Source organism: Balearica regulorum, chromosome 21, assembly GCF_011004875.1.
Source record: "Balearica regulorum gibbericeps isolate bBalReg1 chromosome 21, bBalReg1.pri, whole genome shotgun sequence".
Taxonomy (NCBI): Eukaryota; Metazoa; Chordata; class Aves; order Gruiformes; family Gruidae; genus Balearica; species Balearica regulorum.
The window spans coordinates 8756367-8772629 of record NC_046204.1 but is presented as its reverse complement, the minus strand read 5'-3'; positions in this window follow the sequence as shown (position 1 = coordinate 8772629).

Sequence of the window (16263 nt, the reverse complement as noted above, 5' to 3'; positions counted from 1 at the left end):
GGCTTCTCTCCCCCTCCTGCCCCCTCTCTTCCCACTCCCTCCCTTGCTGCCTGCTCTCACTCGTTTCTCTGGGGTGGGAGGTCCTGGCGGGGGGCAGCCCTGCCGGCAATGGGCCTGCGCCGTGGGGCAGTCCTAACGATGCCATGGCATGGGACTCCGGAGGATGTTTCTCCATCCCCCTGAGACCCACATGTCTTCTCCTGGTTCTCCTCCCAGCCTCGATGCAGAGGGCTCACCTGGGCAGGAGGAACAGCACCATGGTCTGGTTATCCTCAGCATCCCACTGATGCAGCCCTGCGGTGGCTCAAATTTGGATCCTGATGAAGGGAAAAGGCCACTTTGACCCACACCTTACTCTGATCTCAGGTCAGAGCCAGGCTAAGTTGAGCTTGTGAGAGGAGGATCCAGGGGTTCTGCTTGAGGAGAGGGGCTTTGTCCAGCAAACACTGAAAGGCCAGGCAGCAGCAGGTGCCCAGCAGTCCATGTTGGACCATGCAGGGATGACCCAGGCTGCCCAGCATTATCCCACACTTCTGGCAGCTCTTTCCTCCTTCCTCTATGCACGTGCCCTGGTGAGCTAGAAAAACAGGCACTAATAGGGTAAATAGCATCAGCAAAGAGTTTTCATTGCATTGCCAAGCCCCGGCTTTCCGGACACCCCTCTGGGAAGAGACGGATCAGGGCTTACCACAGCCTGGAGGAACACATCCCACAGATGGGACAGGGAGTGTGATGACCTTGAGGAGAGGCTGGATAATCCACAGGACAGCATCAAGCAAAGTTCCTAGCCCGGCTGAGCCCACCGTAAGAGCCCAGTGCTCCTGTGGCGTCTGCAGTCCTGAGCACATTTGAGACTGACTCTTTATACAGGTGGATGGGTCAACCAGGGCAGACACTTCATACCCAACCCACTCCAGGCTGGTTTCGTGAAGGGTGTCCTCAATTCCTCCATGCTGTGTTTAAAGACAATATTCTGCATTTCTCCACTTCCCACTTCCCCTCGGACAGCCTTGCTCACACTCGCCTGCTTCTTCGCAGCTTGTCAGAAGATGATACCCACACTGGAAAAACAGTTTCAAATCAAGTCTTAGTAGACAGCTGAAAATTAGCAAGTGATATGCTATGCAAAAGAGCTAGGATTAACTCTTTCCTTCACTCTACAGGGTCTGCTCCGCTCCCACCCACCATCCACCCTAAGCCACTGCCCGTCTGAACTCAGTCAATAGTCTGATAGCAATTAGTTGGAAAGAAGCAGCTGGCAAACATCAGCTACTTGTAACCATGTGTTAACTGGATTTATCACATGCTTGGAAATTATGAGTATTTGTCTGTAAATTCACCATTTCCATTTCACTCAGCCACAAATGCCCAAAAGTTAAAAGCCCGTGTCTAAGTATGTCCCTCAGCTCCCTTTACACACGGTGGTGACCTCTTTTAAGTATCTGGTTTGGGATGAGCTGGATCACTCTGTGGAGGGCTATATTCCTTGCCACTGACTTACAGAAGTCTGTGGTGAAGGCCTGGGGTCACCAAACTGTCCCATGAAAAGCAAGCTTGGATGATGGAGCTTTTCCTCAAGGCTTTCCCAAGAAGATTTCAACTTTTAGCAGCTGCTTCCTAGGAGCTGGATATAGACACCTTTCTGGAAGATCAGACATGCATCCAGGTTTAACCCAACACATTGACCCCCGGGGTACACCACTAGTTACTGTCCTCCAACTAGACTTCATTCCACTGATCACCACCCATGGGACTGGCCATTCAGCCAGTTTTCAATGCACCTCACTGTCTGCTCATCCAGCCCACACATCCACAGCTTGTCTATGAAGATCTTATGGGAGACAGAGTCAAAGGCCTTACTGAAGTCCAGGCAGACAATGTCCACTGCTCTCCCCTCATCTACCAGGCCAGTCTTCATCATAGTTTATCATGTTGATCAAGCATGACTTCCCCTTGGTGAAGCCGTGCTGACTACTGATGATTTTCTTGTCCATCATGTGCCTGATCCATGCCCTTTGTAACCTCAGCCTTTTCCATGTCCTTTGTAACCAGGTCCCCCATCTTGTTGAGCAGTAAACCCACATTACATGGTCTTCCTTCCATCACCTACGTACTTAGAGAAGCCCATCTCGGTGTCTTTGACATCCCCAGCCAGATTCAATTCCAGTTGGGGTTTAGCTTTCCTAACTTCAATCCTGGATGCTCAGACAATGTTTCTGTATTCCTCCCAGTTATCCATCCTTACTTCCACCTTCTGTGTGCTTCTTTTTTGAGTTTGAGTTTGGCTAGGAGCTTTTTGTTCATCCATGCAGACCTCCTGCCATTTTTGCCTGACTTAGTATTGAGCTCACAAAAGAAACTCAAGGAAACTTATTAATCAGAAATACTTATTAGTCCTGGTGTCTCTATATATTCATGACAATTTTCTTCCTAGGCTGGATGTGATTGAATCAAGTAAAGACAAGATTTAAGCCTGCCCAAACTAACATGCTTGCAGGTAAGACTACATCCCCACAACACAACACAACACGTGACACCAGGAGCGGAACCACCTTCACATCCAGCTCAATCCCTTCCAGCAGAAAGCCTCCCATGTAAAAGTGACTCTGTGCACCACTGAAATGCTGCATGGGCAACTGCAGTACAAGATGGGAAGACATTTGTGTCGTCAAAAATGATTGCTGCAACCAGGCTGTTTCAGGGCTGAAAGAAATCTGAACTCAAGATGAAATGGATGAGCTTATAGGTGAGCTCTGCCCAAATTTGTGCAGCTGACTTGGGGTATCTCAAATAATCTTGGCATGATTAAGCTTGTGACAGATGCATGACCTCAACAGCACATCTGCAAAGCTCTCAAAACACAGCAGAACATCATGGTCCCAAAATGATTTGCTGAGTCCATCAAGGAGCCCTCTGACTTGGGCATCTGTATGATCATGCAGCAATGTTGCCTGTGGGCATGCTTGTCAGCCCAGATGTCTCAGAGCTCACCAGGAATGATATGAGTGTTATTCCAAGACAGAAACCCAATGTATGCTCAGACAGTTTTAAGCTGCTGAAGCCTCATTAAAAGCTAATACCAGTTCAGATTTCAGCAGGTACCAATCTTTGGGGAAGCACCTGATCTCCCTGCTTGCAAAAACTCATTTTAAATAATGAAGAACTTGCTCACCACCTTCCATACTCAGGTAAGGACCTTGTCCCAGAGGTGGACTGTGACAAAACAGGAGAGCAATACCTGCCTGATGAGCACGCTGTGCACATCCTAATGGTGGAAACTTACTGACCAGCACCTCTCAGAAGCAGCCAGAGGTCCAACCAACACAGAAAACAAACTAAACGTGACCACAAGATGGCTTCACCCACATCACTTCCAGCCCCCTCTGCCCAGAGAAATGGGTTCATTAAGGCAATAGCAAAGGCCCATCTGAAGCTATTTGACAGCCCAGGCAAGATGGCATTAACTCATTCCCTTACATCACTTGTGTTTAGTTTCAGCCCAAGCAGGTGCCTCCACACTCCCATTCCAGTAAAGCCACAGCAGCTTTTCCACCCATCCCACACAGCTGCACTCCCCACTTGGGCCAGCTAAGTCCCGCTCTGAAAGACCACAGTGTCCCCGTGGCACTGCCCTGTCCCTGGGGTGGTGTGGGAGGAGGATCTCCACTTTCAGCAGCTACTGGCTGACCCAAGGCACTGTTGCTCCAAGTGCACACTGGGCAGATTAGATATTTATAGGACACCTGCCCTCACCCTGGGAAGCCAAACCAGGCAGTCTGAGCTCAGAGGGTGCACTGGGGTTGTCAAGGCTGAAGCTGCCAGCCTTGTCCCACGCTGGCTTGCAGAGGCCCTACCTACTCTCCACAAGCAAAGAGCAGAAAGCGCTGCTGACAATGAGTGAGGACTTCAAGCAATGTTTCATGCCAGAGCTCACCCTCATGTCTGCCCTGTTTCCCACTGTCCCTGCCAGACTCCTCCTAGGGCTGGCATCACCCCCAGCATTGTCCCCCTGGCTAGACCCGGCCCCTGGGGCTGTGATTTGTTATCGTGATACACTTCTGCACTGCCAGCTGCCACAGATGTGGTGGGAGAAGCTGATCTGGTCTGGAAGGACAGGGTGAGGAAGAGCATGGTTTGACTGGAGAGTGTGTGACAGCCTGTCCCTCACTTGTACAATGACTGTCTGACCGCTGCATTTCTGTCCTTGCTGTGCAGACCTGATACCTCTGCTTCCCTCGCTCCCAGCTTCCTGGGACACCTGCAAGGCCAGGAGCTGGGAGCTAGTAGTCAAAAAGGCCGTGTTGGCCACTAGCAGAGCCTGCGCTGATGTGTTCAGATGACAAACTCACTATTTTGGGCTGGTTGGAGAGGAGAGGAGAGGAGAGGAGAGGAGAGGAGAGGAGAGGAGAGGAGAGGAGAGGAGAGGAGAGGAGAGGAGAGGAGAGGAGAGGAGAGGAGAGGAGAGGAGAGGAGAGGAGAGGAGAGGAGAGGAGAGGAGAGGAGAGGGGAGGTCTCAGCATCCCTGTCCTCCACACCATGCCTGTAGCCACTGCCTGGGCCAGGGGAGACTTGCATTGCAACATGTCATTGACTTAATTAAACCTCTGCAATTTCCGGGGCAGCAGGACAGCTCTTCCCCGAGGGCACATCTGCCTCCCATGCTCCACAGATCTGCTCTCTGAGGTGGGCCCCTGGCTGCCACACTTAACCACCATCCTGCTACAGAAGTTCAAGGGGTTTCCCTTGGTCTGGTCCCTGCACCCAGCAGAAAGTAAGGACAGGCAGAGCTCCTTGTCTCCCCACACACATCCCACCTGGTCCCTGCTGCATCCATGCCAGCCAGCTGCAAATCCCACCATGGCTCTTTGCAGGGCTCTTTCTTCTTGGACTGTAGATGCAGGACAAAGCCTCTGTGGCAGAAATGCCCTTCCCCAGCACAGCTCTACCTGCAGGGTGATGGACAACCACCCCGGCCTCTCATGCATGGAGCATCCTTTCACCAACAGGGATGGAAAGTGCCATGTGCTAGGAAAAGGGAAACATCTGATCCCTTTCCCTCTTCCAAATCTCTCCCTGCTGCCTCTGCTCTCCTGTGACTGCCTGCATAGCTGTACATGGCCGGACACCCTCCATCCCATTGCCACAGTGCTCCAGTCCCCAAGCTTGTGAGAGGGCTGTGAACTGCCCTCTCTCCTTCAATAGCTCATTTCCCTATTTAATTACCTGCATTGCTGCAGGTGGGGACTCAGCAAAAGTCCTTCCAGGGGGCTCAGGCACCGCAGGAATCACCCCCCTTGGCTGGCCGTGCTCTCCACAGCCCCACGCTGGGGTCACAGCGGCTGCTGCAACCAGCCCAGGGCTGCAAGAGCATCCAAACACGGGCTCCCGTGCGGGCTCACCAGCACCCGGCACCACTCGTGGGTATTTGTCTGTCTGCCTCTCCCCTTTGAAAGGAGTTTCCATAGGAACAGGCAGGACAGCAGCCCGCTGCAGAGCGGTTCTGGTGCATTACTCAGCGTGAAAGCACACAGCTTCACGGCATTGTCCAGCAGCTGTTCCCACATCCCCCCGGCACTCGCTCGGCAGCACTGTTGGAGCATTGCGAGGCCACTCGGCCGCGGGGACAGCAGGACCGTGACTCTGTCACCCAGGCACTGCGACTAGCCAGGGCTGGAGATGTGCCTCCTCATGGGGTCTGTTCCCATTCTTTCACCTGCAGCATCTCAATGTTTCCTAGCAGTGCAATAGGTGACATGGTAGAAACCTGCCCCGTGTGCTGTGTTTCCACCCTGCTGCCCTGTTCAGGTCCCAGACAGGACAGGTACAAACACCTCGCCCCAGCTGGCTGCCCACCATGTACCTCAAAAGCATCCCAGACCCTCCGGGAGAGGGTGCAAGGAGCACGGCCACGCTCACCATCCCCTCCCACTTGCAGAGACAGGGAGATGGGTTGCCGGGACCCATCTGCGTGTGTGGCATCAGCCCAGCACTGCGGCCGCTTGGCGTGGGATTGGCAGCGCACAGTAGCACAAGTGGCTGCGCGGGGGGCCTGGAGCGGGCTGGATCTGGCTGGAGGATGAGGCGCAGTGCATCTCCCAGAGCGACGCTGCCAGCAGAGCTGCTGTTGAGGTCCAGCCAAAACCTAAAGCCGCCTTCCCCAGCTGGGAGTCACACAGCTCCCCTTCCTCCCTCCCTCCCGCCCCGTCCCCCAACACCCGGCTGCAGCTGCCTCTCCCGACACTGAAGGGCGCTCTCTGAAGCCCCGGCTGGTGCAGTGCCGCTGGGAGGATGACGAAAGGGCTTGGAAACCCCCAGCCAGCTCTCACAGCGCCTGTGTGTTTGCCCGCACGTACCCTGGCCGACGTGGGGCTGCATCCATGGGAATGCCTCGGCGGTGGGGGTATCTGCAGGCCAGCTTTAAGATGGAGTCTCATCCTTCTAGGAGGTTTTTCAGCTGGGAGGAAACTGCGTTAGTGGCCATTTCCTTCCAAATCTCCCTTTTCCCTGGAAGCCAGATGTTCCCCTGCAGCTCCCAAAGGCACAGGAGCTGCAGGTCTTTCTCATTCCCTCTTTCCCCACCAGTTGATCCTGTTTCCCCATTTTTTCCCTCATGTCCCATCCCTGTGATGATGATGGATGGGGAGACTGCAAGAGTGAGACGAGGTTTGGTGAGAGGGGGTAGAGCATGGCGGGCAACCCTGGGAAAAGGCAAGTGATGGAGACCATGGGGGAAGGGCAGGGAGCAGGAGAGGAGGAGGATGGGGCAGGGGAGGGCTGCATTTTTCGATTCACTGCTCCACTAACCCCGTAACTAGAGACACTCTGGCCTGGACAGGATGGACAGCTGGAGGTTAAAAAGCACCTTCTCCTCCCCCAGCCAGGGGACAGCAGGGGGGAGGCAGCTGGGGAGCCCTGGCTGTCCGAAAACCCAGCCGCCCCATGCCGCCCCAGCACCATCAATCCTGGGAGCAGCCCACGTGTGCCCATGTCCATCACATTTGTTATGGGGCATGGTCTGCAACCCTCCAGCCCTCTCAGATCAGCTTGCTGTCAGCGTGGGTTGGAGCACCGAGCATGGTGCAGGATTGGGCCCTTTCCCTAGGCTTTGCAGGATCAAGGTCCTGCCGTTTTGAACAGGTAGGGTTTCAGCATCACCCAAGCCATGGTTTGATTGGGTGGGAGGTGGTGGTACATGCTCCCTGCAGCAGATCATGGTACAACAGGGACCACATTGTGCATGGCCAAGGAGATCCCATCTCTGTGGTTCTTGCAGGGTGAGGGCTTCGTCCCATCCAGTCCCACCCTTCTGGACTTAACCTACTTACAGCACAACAAGAAGGTTGGTTTTAGGAAAGCATTCAGAGCTGTCATGCCACAGAGAACAGTCAAAACAGGACATACTCTTCCCCCTGACACCCCAGCGGTAAAAGTAGAAGGACAATGGGACCACTGCTGTAACTTGAACTGAATTTGGAGCTCGACTTCATCTCAGCCCAAGAGATGTTGGAGCAAAATCCTTCTGGACATCTGTGAAGGGGAAAGAAGACTTTTTTTTTTTTTTTAATTATTATTTTAATGAAGCGGCTGCCCTGGCTCATCCTGTGCATGTCCACAGCATGCTTTGGGGCCAGAGCAGAGCATCCCACTGGTGCTGGTAACACCAACCTTGCAGGCTGCAGCCTTTGGTGAACATGTCTCCATGAGACCTTTCTTTTTGTTCTTGTTGTTTTCAAACCCAGAGTTATTTGCTCCAGGGAGCAGCTGGGAACAGCCACGTGGGCAGGCTCCACAGTTCATGTTAACAAGCAAAAAGGGACCTTGCATGGCATCGCCTTGGCATGGGTACCAGGGCAGCCTCTCTCCTACTCTTACACCCACTGGGTCAGAATCTGACAGAGGAGCTAATGCTGGTGCCCCTAATCAGGGAAAAAGCTGAAGAACTGAACAAGAAGGAAAATTTACACCTTGTTCCTTGTATAGCATCTGTAGAAAAACTGGTCAGAAATAATCCGCCAAAGGGAGATTTTCAAGACACAATCAGGTTTTCATCTCAATGCATTCTTTTCATTAAAACATCTGCTTTCAGAGGAAATTTTCAGCATTTCATATTAAAGAAAAAGCATTGAATTTGAAAAGACCACAGCAACATCTCCCAGCAAAGGGAAAGCTGGGTATAGTCTGCTGACTATCTGAATAGCAAAAAGCCAAAACATCTGAAGGGCAAACATCCCTGTATATCTGAAAGGAGTCTGCCCTCCCCAATAGCCAGATTGTCATTTTTTTGCCAAATAGCTCAAATATTCCATAAAAACAAATGTCCTGAACGTGCTCACGTGCCACTGGCCTTTGAACTGTTATGGGCCTGGCAGCACTGACCGAGGTGCAACTAGCAGAGCTCTGATAATTACTCCTATACATGAGGCCACTCTGCAAGAACTTTTTAAGACATAGTAGCATGGAAATAAGCAAGGCCGGGGCATCCAGGGAGAGCGGCTCGCTCAGCATCCCAGCCCAACCATCGCACAAAGCATCTCGCCATCCCCCCCAGCGCTGGGGTCCCACAGCCTCTGCCCCTCAACTCAACAAAAGCTCCCTGGCATGTAACTCGTTAACACGGCACAAAGCTCAGCCCCAAGGCCTGGCGGGGACCCAGGGTGTAAAAGCAAGACCCTGCGACATGCACCAGAAGGACAATCCTGGCTGACAGCACCTGGGGCTTGGCTGGGACCCAGAGATGCTGCTCCAGCCGACGTCCCCAGCAGCCGCCCCAGCAAGACCAGGTTGGGCGCCGCGAGATGCGGTTTGCATGGAGTTATTGTTCCATGGGAAACTGGCTGTCTTCCTGCTCTTCATCTGTCAGCAGGATTTTCAGAGAATATGCTCCCAAATATGAAGTGAATGTGGTAGGCTGGGCTGGAGCCCTTTGCTAGAAAACCTGGACGTCAGAGTGTGTCCGGTTTAATCCCAGAGTCTGTGAGAATCAGTGTAAAGTAGCATATCAAGTGAACTTTTCACTCTGTGGCAGGAGGGATTACCACATCCCCTTTGTTTGTTGTGCACTGCGTAACCGAAAACACTTTAACCCTTTCTTGCAGCTCTTCGGCACTAAGTACCCATGAAAATTCCTAGGAAAACTGCAGCTGTTTTGCTCTCCGCTGGGTGGGGGGTGATGGGTACATTCATTTTCCACAAGCCGTCGATCCTGGGCTCCCTCTCAGCTAGAGAAATGGGTCCTGCTTTAAAATGCATTGCCACCAGACTCCCTGTGAAGGTTTTGCACTGGGCAGTGCAGGCAGCCCCAGCTGCTCCTGACTTCTGCATAACCCTGGCCTTGCAAAGCCTCCACTGGTTACATGTACAAGTGAATTTTGCAGCTACAAAGCAGCAGCTTCAGCACTTTCAGCACCCACACAGCTCGCCGGTCCGTCATCTTTTACAGCCCAGCGTTAGCGCAGTTCCAAGGAGAAAAAATACACAAGGAAATCCTGCCAAAATATTAAAATGAGATCATTTCTATTAGAAAATGTTCCCTGTGGGGAGGCAAATTTTGATGTGAAGCAAATCAGAAAAGTTATTTTGCTTCAAAATGAATGAAAATGTAAATTCTGGTCTCTGAAAAGTTTATTTCTGATAAATCACCAGTTTCAGTCCTTCCTCCTCCTTTCTTGGTTCTTTTCCACTTAAAATGTCTCAAAATTTCAGCAGTGCTGGGGAAGTCACCAGGTGACAAGGTGTCACGGTTTTAATGTTCCTTTTCCTACTTGATAACTTTCCTGCAGTTGGAGAAAATGAAAGGGAAATAAAATGGGGAAAAGGCAGGGAAGAAGAACTCCAGGACATGAGTCATCTCGTTGCCCTCAGCAGCAAACTGAGATGAAAGAGGGAAAATCCTCCTGTTTCCAGTTTCAAAAGAAAGGCTTTGAAACTCAAAAGCTGAGTTTGAAACACAATTGGACTTTCCACCTCATCCAGCAATTTCCCACTGGCAACTGGAGAAAAAAAAAAAATATTTTTCCTGGGGAAAAAAGCATTCAAAGAAAGCTTTCTTGGTGGGGGACTTTGTCCTTTAGGAAGTTGGTGGTGTCTCGTCTGCAGTGGCTTCTCAGCAATCTTGAGCTCACTGTGTTAGCCCCACGATGCACCAATCCGCTCCCCAGAATGCATTTTCAGCTCTCTCCATCCTGCACTGAGGCCATCACCTCCAGTCACCCCTCACCCTGTGCTCAACAATGACATGCCCTCCTGGTCACAAGTAGTCCTCCCTCCAACTCCCTCCTCTGGAGATGCTCACGGGAAAGCAGCTGGGCAACCCCCCCACTCACTCACTGAAAAAAATATCTTTCAGGACAGCTCATGCTAGGAGAGTTTTCAGGGGACATTTTTAGTTATTTCATCCTGATGTTCATGTCCAGCAGTACAAGTGGGTGCTTTCAGGCCAGGCTTCTGGTCCAGCCCAGCACCCAAGCTCTCTAGATAGTGTCTATCTCTGAAGAGCAGTTCAAAAAACTACATGGGGCACCTGCTTCTCCATGGAGCTTAACAGTTTGGGTTATCCCTGCTTCAGGCAAAGGCAAGCCCATCTGTGGGACTGCTTTTGCTCAGGGACCAGGGTGCATTTGGTGGGTGATGAGAAAGGATGGGGAAGTCCGGTGTGTACCCCAAGGGGATTTGATTTTGGGTGAAAATAGCCAATAAATTAAATTGTATGATGTTAATAGCTATATACTGTATCAATGGTATGACCATAAGAATCACCCAAAACTAATGAAGGATGGACTTTGAAACTGAACAAAGTGCCGCGATGATGGAACTAGAACTGCCTTCAACTGGTGCCCAGAAACTTCATCAAAAATCACATCTTTGACATCCTGATTGTGAGCATGGACCATACCAGATAAACCAGCCGTGAAAACTCCAGATGCAGTGTGCAACAATCCAGCAGCACGCACCATTGCTCCTGCTCTGAGAGACTGTAATGGCAGATGGAACCCAAAGCCATGGACTAAATGGACTCGACAGACATTTTAGAGCGATGGCCCATGGAGTAAGGCAATGAGTTCTGTAAAATAATCTGGGCATGATGTAGATGGTATGGAATAAGGGGTGGATAATGTCCTGCTTCTGGCAAGGATAGAGTTAATTTCACAAGGAGCCAGGACAGGTGAGCCAAGCTGGCCGGGGGGGCTATTCCATACCATGTCACGTCATGCTCACCATAAAAGGGGGCTAGTCGGGTAGGGGCGGTTTCAGCGTGGCTCTGGGATGGGCTGAATGTTAAGTCAGTCTCGTTGGATTGGTAAATTGTTCTCTGTTATCACCCATTGTTAATATCTGTTATCAGCACTGTTGTTGATTGTTTCCCTCTCCCTTGCTGTCCCAGCAAACTGCCCTTATCCCAGCCCTTGAGGCTTTGCCGTTGTTTTTCCATTCTCCTCCCCATCCCTCTGGGGGAGGGGTGAGCAAGCGGCACGTGGCGCTCAGCTGCCGGCTGGGGCTAAACCACGTCAGTCCTTTTTAGAGCTTAACAGCCTCTAATGCTGCCTTCAGACTCCCCAACTCTGCTAGGAGGTGCCTAGGACCAGGTCATCCAGAAGGTGCCTCCATCCAGACAAGTGCCTGCAGCCAAACAGGCACGTGTCCTCACATCTTCCCCACCACAACATGGCTGCAGAGTATATTCTCTCCAGCATATGGAGAAATGCATCACTAAGTGGTTCCTACAGCCATCTGCTTCCCAGCTTTCCGGAGCCCAAGCTAGCATCCAAGAGTCCTCGCTGCAGCTGAATCCCCTGCCTAACACAGGTTCTAGGGTAGGTGGATCTTTCTTCTGAAGGACTCAATGTGGGTCCTTTTTCTGAATAGAAGGGAGACAAAAGGGAATTGAGATACCAATTCTGGCTGCAACAGAGGATGGGGAGCTGGCAAGGCAACCCAATGAAGACATGCAGCTGTGGTCTCTGAGAGGTTTAATCAAGTCTGAACATACCCTAGCATTAGGACTCCACTAAATTCCCTGATCCAGAGAGTTTCTGACTCTGCTTAGCATCACCATCAGCTGCTCTCTCCTCTGCCCCAGCCCAAGCACTGCTGACCGGGCTCTGGAGGTTGGCTTTCTCTCAGTGGGGAATGCATATCATTTCCCATGCGCCCTTCAGTAGGCATCAGCCTCACACTGGCTCTTGCTCTGCAGGTTTCATACTGCCGGGGTTGCCACAGGAGTGGAGCAACCAGGTGGGAAGGTGGGGAAAGGAAAGCATCCATCACTGTGAGCTTCCCTTGGAGGGTGAGAGATCAGCAAATGCCTCTGCTGTCCATCCTCATACCTCAGGGAGAAGGTAAGCAAGCCCACCCCGAAAGCGATGTGAGGATGCAGCAATGAGGCCAAGTCAGGCTGTCTCAGACTATAACAATTTTCCTGTCACTGAGACATTAATGTTTAGAGAATTTCATGTAAAAACCACACCAGGCTGGACCCAGGGTGGGGATAAAGTGAGGGACAGCCTGGCCTCCACTGTGCTGGAGGGTCCCTGAATCCCTCAGCGGATTGTTGCTGTGGTTAATCCCCTGGGTGATAACATCTCTTCCTCATTTCTAGTCAGATTTTGATAAGCTTCAATTTCAAGTTGCAAGGTCCTGATATACCCTCTTTCTTTCTTTCTTTCTTTCTTTTTCTTTCTTTCTTTCTCTCTTTCTTTCTCTCTTTCTCTCTTTCTTTCTTTCTCTTTTTTTTTTTTAATAGGATTAAACAATCATCCCCCAGCAGGAATCTCTTCCCTTCAGAGGTGTGACTTGAATTTCAGAGATATCATTTCTTTAACAGCTCCTGCTGTTATGGGTCCTGCTGCTGTTTGGTGGTCTCCTTTTGGGAGGTGGCGGTGGCACCATTGGCACCCACAGTGTGCCCACTCACAGAACACACCGAAGCTGCAGCCATCCCTCCCTCCCTCCCTCATCAACACTCAGTCAGTCCATTTGCCTTTCAAAAAGATTCATGAGAAACTCTTTTACCTTCACAGATCTTCCCCTCTGTTTCAACTAGCTCTGGTTGGTGGACAGCTTGGTTGTTTTTAGGAAGGTCTCAGTTCTCTCTCCCTGTTTATGTTTCTCCCATTCTCCTCTTCTGGAAAAGAGGATATCGTGTTCACACATGGCAAGCGCGGCTGGTCAATAACAGCAGGCACAAGGGCGAGGGGCGAGATCTTGCATGGGTCTATTCCGAGTTAGCAGCAGTATGGGCTCAGCTGACTTCTGGAGGGCTTATTCCTCCATGCCCAGTCAGAGGACACTTCTCACACCCCTGTGGTTTGGTGTTTTAACAAAATCCTACTACTTTTGTCTACTCCATGCTTTTCTGCTTCTCCTTATCCTAAGGGTGACTGTGCCCTGGACCCTCTGGGTCTTCACATCTTCCTGGCAGGATGAAGGGGCACTGGATACCAGGCAATGAATGTTGCCCATGGGCCACTAACTACATCCATCCTCATCTCCCTATTAGCTGGGACCTCAGCAGCCACTGCCAGGCACTGCAGCTAGTGGGTCAGCCTCATGGAGATAGTACCACTCCAAGAAATCAAGTGGCCCCAAGTGTTCCCAGAGATGCTCAAGCCTACGGGACCACAGTGATGCCCTCTGCTCCTAGTTACCCCAGGGGTACTAAAAGGAGTGCCAGACTGCAACAGTGCTAGCAGATTTGTCAGAGGAAGCAGACGGTGGCAGCTCAGCCATTTCCACTGAAGGCTTCTTTACACTGAGATGATACCAAGCCCAGATGTCTTCATGGGTCCTTGTAGTGGGTACCTGCTCAAGCTGTGCAAACTGCTTCTGAGAAAGGATTTGAGCCTCATATGTTGACTCTGGAGCACCACTTCCAAGGTGTAGTTCTCAGTGGGTCCAGCATGCCTAACACACTTAACAAAGAGTGATGGAAGAATGGCATCAGAGAAATGACCTGAGCCCACAGACTACAACAAGAGCAGGCTGACCTTGCAGAGATGAGCCAGTATTTGGTGCAGAGCAGGTGAGGAGGGTGATGAGACTGTGATGGGCAGGCTGTGAGCGCACATGTGAGTTTACGTGAGACATGCATGCATGGGGATGGGTGCAGACATGTCCAAGCCCAGTGGGGTTTACATGATAAAGAACATGTGCATGAGAGCGCACATCAATGGGTTGCACATAAAGTGTGTTAGGCCATGGGGACAGATGTGCAAGAAGTGCACAGTAACTTGGGTGAGCACTGCTTGCAGCATTGCATATGCCTTAGGATATAGGGGTGTGGGATGCGCATGGAGGGGCATATGTCCAAGAGGGTTGTGATGGTGTGAGCTTGTCAGGCAGGACATGAACACACACAAGTGAGCCGAGTATGGGAGCACACGTGTGGGGGCAGCAGGGGGAGAGGAAGAGGATGCCGCACACAGATAGTGCTCGGAGACATTGTGGATTACTGCTGCTAATACCTCTAGTAAGAACAGAAGTTTGCTGGCTGGGAGCGGGAGCTGAAAGCTGAGCCCCTTGTTATGTTTCCCTGTTCCCGCCTGCACTAATCCCTTTGAGCCCCAGGAAAAAACTGCAGCGAAATCAAACGGGCTGTTCATGCTGCCCCAGCGTCCCTGGGATTAATTAATTTGGGATTTGTGGGGAGTCACAAGGTCACGCTCCCCCCACTGGCAGAGCTGGCTCTGCAAGGCAATGGCAGGGCTGAGCTCTGGGTCTCCCCATCATACCGCATCTGCAGCAGGTCCCTCAGATGGCCACCCTGGGCAGGTGCTGTGCAGGGGGGCTGACCCGGGGTGCCAGGGCAAGGAAAAGCACCAAGGGAGGGGGGAACTGACAGGCAAGAAGCGTGTCCACATCCCACGGAGATCAGCCACCAGCTAGAGGCAGCCACTTGGATGGGATCCTGCCTGGGTCTGGCCAGGCACTCGTTGTCGCATCATTCACATGCATGGCCTCCTGTTTGGGCCAGCACTGAAGCAGAAACACACCAAAGGAGGACAGACACTCCAAAGAGATGGCTTCATCCCAGGTGTTACCCTTGCCATCCTATGGGACAAGAGGATGGGGCGAGAGGGGCTGAGGACCAGGTCTGGGGTGAGGAAGGCTGTTTGCCCCGTTTAGCCCGTCCAAGCAGAGAGCTCTGATCGCCTTTTGAAGATAGTGTCTTAGATGCCAGATCCCCAGTTCCCACCATCAGTGGTTATTTAAATGATTCAGAAATTTGTTTTCAGGGAGCAATTGAGCTTTCTATGTGGGTTTTCTGAGTGTTTGCCTAGGAAAGCTCATTCTCAAGACAGCATATTGGCACAAATGCATTTCAAACTGTAATTGAATATTTGTGGTCATTTATTTAGGCAGTATCTGCCCAGCATTTGCAGGGAGCCTTCATTCATTCCCACTCGAAAGTATTTTGGGATCCAGGACCAACATTTGTCCCAGCTGTGTTGAGGACTATGCCTAGATCTGGATGCTTTGCAGCCTCTGGGTACCAGGAAGGCACAGAGGTATGAGCACTAGGCCCCCAGCCATGAAGGAACCATGGAGGAAAGAAAAGAAGGTGATTTCTAGCACCTGCAAAGAAATGTGGGAAGCCTGAGGCCTTACTTTGGTCCCAGGGTTGGAGGGATCTTTAACTCAGTCCTTCAGCTACTAACACTGAAATGAAGAACACAAAAGAGTATCATGAACAGGAACCAAAACTGGTCCAGCAGCCAGGCCTGGTCCTCATCCCCTACTGAACAGCTACTTGCCACAGTAGTACTGAATTTGCTCCAGCAAATTCCTCCTGAAGCTTTCGCATCCAGGCTGCCAGGCTGAAGAGGTCTGCACAAACCTGAACCTTATCCCTCCAAACTGAGACATCCAGCCTTGCAATCACCCATCCCCCTGGCTCCCAAGTCTGTGCTTCCTTCTGTCCCACCTCTGCTCCAAGCCTCCATGAAGCAGCTCAAAATTCATTTTCAGCCAAGCATGGGCTGGCTGCATGGACAGGACGGCAGCTCCTTGCCCAGGTCCAAGGAGTTTTGAGTCAGGCATGGCTCTGGTGGCAGGGGAGAGCCCTCATCAAACAATGACAGTCCTTGATCAATGAGATCCCTGTCCCTGACTTTCGGTTCCATCCAGCCTGGCAGCATCTGCAACCATGATGACTACGGCCATCCAACCATTCCTTGGGGTTATTGCAAAGTGAAATGGTGCTGTATGGTGGGATTGGAAAAATTAGCCAAGACTTGGTGCAGACAGCATCTCTTTTGTTTAGGGTCA